We start from the raw sequence: 3,854 nt of genomic DNA on the forward strand, positions 1-3,854 counted from the left end.
GTTCTTTTTCAATTTGGCTTAGATCGGTCCAGATCTGGATATAGCTGTCATATAGACCGATATCTCGATTTAAGGTTTTGGGGGCCAAAAAAGTCGCATTTATAATCCGATTTCATCGAAATTTGAGTTATGTTAGGCTCTTCGAGTTTTTTCTGCAACTTGGCCCAAAACGGTGCAGATTTGGATTTAGCTGCCAGATAAAATTCGCATTTATAATCCGATTTCACTGAAATTTAACACTGTGACTTATGTTAGGCTTTTCGACATCCGTGTCGTATATGGTTCAGATCGGTTTATTGAACAATGATTTGTACTTCCTAGTAATTGGTTCAAATCGGAACATATATCAATACAGCTGCTATGGGGCATAAGGTATGCATTTTTCAACGAATTTTGACGAAAGGTGTTTTACATATAAACCCGAGGTGGTGGGTATCCAAAGTTCGGCCCGGCCGAACATAACGCCTTTTTACTTGTTATATCATAGTCCAATTGTCGCGCCGCAGTGCGACACTTTTTTGGGAGAGAAGAAGTTCTATTCATGGCATGATATCCCAAAAATGTCGTCCATGTTAGTAGGGACTATCCACTGCTGAAAAAATGTCGGATGTTCTTATCCTTTTTTCTTTATTATCCGATCCTATTGCTGAATTTTGGAACATTGCGTTGCGTTAGGCCTGTCAATGTCCTTCTTCAATTTGGCCCAGATCGGTCCAGATTTGCAAATATTGGGTTGCCCAAAAAGTAATTGCGGATTTTTTAAAAGTAAGTAAATGCATTTTTAATAAAACTTAGAATGAACTTTAATCAAGTATACTTTTTTTTCACTTTTTTTTCTAAAGCAAGCTTAAAGTAACAGCTGATAACTGAAAAAAAGGAAGAATGCAATTACAGAGTTACAAGCTGTGAAAAAATTTGTCAACGCCGACTATATAAAAAAATCCGCAATTACTTTATGGGCAACCCTATATATGCCATATAGACCGATCTCTCGATTTAAGGTTGTGGACCCATAAAGGGCGAATTCCAATGTCTACGAAATTTGGGACAATGAGTTGTGGTATGGCCTACGACAATTTGGCTTCCTTCGGTCCAGATTTGGACATACCTCCCATACAAACCGATCTCTAGAATTATGGTCTTGTGACCACATATAGCACACTAATTGTCCGATTTCGTTGAAATTTTGGAAAGTGAATTGTGTTAGGCCATTCGTCATCTTTCAACAATTGTGCCAAGCCGCAATTATTGTTCGATATGGCTGAAATTGAGCATGCAATGTTATGTTATGACTTTTTACAACTGTGCCAAATTATATCGATTTTAAAACCTGACATAGCTCACATATAAACCGATCTCCCGATTTGACTTCTTGAGTCCTTGCAAGCCGCAATTTTTAACCGATCTAGCTGAAATTTGGCTACGGTGTTTTGTTACGTTTTCCAACAACTGTGTCAAATACAATCCAAATCAGTCTATAACCTGATATAGCTCTTATGGAGACTGGTCTCTCAATCATCCTTGTTCGGTTCCTAGAAGCTCTAATTTTCGCTGGTTTGGGATGTAAAGGGTGATTTTTTTGAGGTTAGGATTTTCATGCATTAGTATTTGACAGATCACGTGGGATTTCAGACATGGTGTCAAAGAGAAAGATGCTCAGTATGCTTTGACATTTCATCATGAATAGACTTACTAACGAGCCACGCTTGCAAATCATTGAATTTTATTACCAAAATCAGTGTTCGGTTCGAAATGTGTTCATTCACCGTTCAGCGATGAGGCTCATTTCTGGTTGAATGGCTACGTAAATAAGCAAAATTGCCGCATTTGGAGTGAAGAGCAACCAGAAGCCGTTCAAGAACTGCCCATGCATCCCGAAAAATGCGCTGTTTGGTGTGGTTTGTACGCTGGTGGAATCATTGGACCGTATTTTTTCAAAGATGCTGTTGGACGCAACGTTACGGTGAATGAACACATTTCGAACCGAACACTGATTTTGGTAATAAAATTCAATGATTTGCAAGCGTTGCTCGTTAGTAAGTCTATTCATGATGAAATGTCAAAGCATACTGAGCATCTTTCTCTTTGACACCATGTCTGAAATCCCACGTGATCTGTCAAATACTAATGCATGAAAATCCTAACCTCAAAAAAATCACCCTTTAAAACTATCTCCCGATTTTGCTTCTTGAGCCCCTACAAGGCGCAATTCTTCTCCGAATGAACTGAAATATTACACAATGACTTCGACAATGTCAATCAGCATTCATTTATGGTCCGAACCGGACTATAACTTGATATAGCTCCAATAGCATAACAGTTCTTATTCAATATTCTATGTTAGTCTAAAAAGAGATACCGCGCATAAACTCTACAAATGCGATCAATGGTGGAGGGTATATAAGATTCCGCCTGGCCGAACTTAGCACGCTCTTATTTGTTTTCTTCTATTCCCTTAATGAGTATAAACAAAATGTATTTATTTCCATAATCCTCCAATTAGTAGAAAATTAATATTCACAATGTCGGTAATTTTTGCATTGCTGCTTTGATTATTTCCATTATATTAAAATTAATTATGTGCCGCTCTGTCACTAGAAGGTTACCTTACCTCTGGCTTCCACAAAGCCGACATTTACCTTCGCTACTAGACAAAGTTTCCTAGTTAAGAGGTTAAAAAGGACTTTCTGCTTAACTCCTTTTTCGCGCTGAGTTAAATTTATCATAATTAGATGTGATAACAAAACCAGCATAAAATTAATTACTGTTTTGTTTTAATAGGCCAGTAATATTGTAATTGCTGGAAAATGAAAACACTTGCACAACCACACATTCGCATAGAAATAGGCACACACTCATGCATAATAATTATGATTTATGACATTTTCCCATGAATGAATAGGGTAGTTTGGGGTATGGTGAAATATCAATTGCCTTGACACATTTTCACAACATAAATTTGGTCCAGCTTTCCAGCCACCCGCGTCACACCAAATGAGCTTCAAATTAGGTTTTGCAATGTTTCGTTGTAGAAAAAAACCCAATTCTGCTTTTTTTTTGCCTTGGCGTTTTTCATGTTTGCCAATTTTTATACCCTACACCACTACTGTGGTACGGGGTATTATAACTTACTGCATTTGTTTGAAACACCCAGAAGGAAGAGAACTGGACCCATTGATAAGTATACCGATCGAATCAGAATCACTTTCTGATTTGATTTAGCTATCTCCGTCTATCTGTCTGTTTGTCTGTTTGTCCATCTATCTGTACGGCCGTCTGACCGTCTGTTTGTCCGCCTGTCTGTCCGTCTGTCTGTCCGTCTGTCTGTCCGTCTGTCTGTCCGTCTGTCTGTCTGTCCGTCTGTCTGTCCGTCTGTCTGTCCGTCTGTCTGTCCGTCTGTCTGTCCGTCTGTCTGTCCGTCTGTCTGTCTGTCCGTCTGTCCGTCTGTCTGTCCGTCTGTCTGTCTGCCGTCTGTCTGTCCGTCTGTCTGTCCGTCTGTCTGTCCGTCTGTCTGTCCGTCTGTCTGTCCGTCTGTCTGTCCGTCTGTCTGTCCGTCTGTCTGTCCGTCTGTCTGTCCGTCTGTCTGTCTGCCGTCTGTCTGTCCGTCTGTCTGTCCGTCTGTCTGTCCGTCTGTCTGTCCGTCTGTCTGTCCGTCTGTCTGTCCGTCTGTCTGTCCGTCTGTCTGTCCGTCTGTCTGTCCGTCTGTCTGTCCGTCTGTCTGTCCGTCTGTCTGTCCGTCTGTCCGTCTGTCCGTCTGTCTGTCCGTCTGTCTGTCCGTCTGTCTGTCCGTCTGTCTGTCCGTCTGTCTGTCTGCCGTCTGTCTGTCTGTCTGTCTGTCTGTCTGTCTGTCTGTC

This window comes from Stomoxys calcitrans, chromosome 1 (assembly GCF_963082655.1).
Source record: "Stomoxys calcitrans chromosome 1, idStoCalc2.1, whole genome shotgun sequence".
In the NCBI taxonomy this organism is placed as follows: Eukaryota; Metazoa; Arthropoda; class Insecta; order Diptera; family Muscidae; genus Stomoxys; species Stomoxys calcitrans.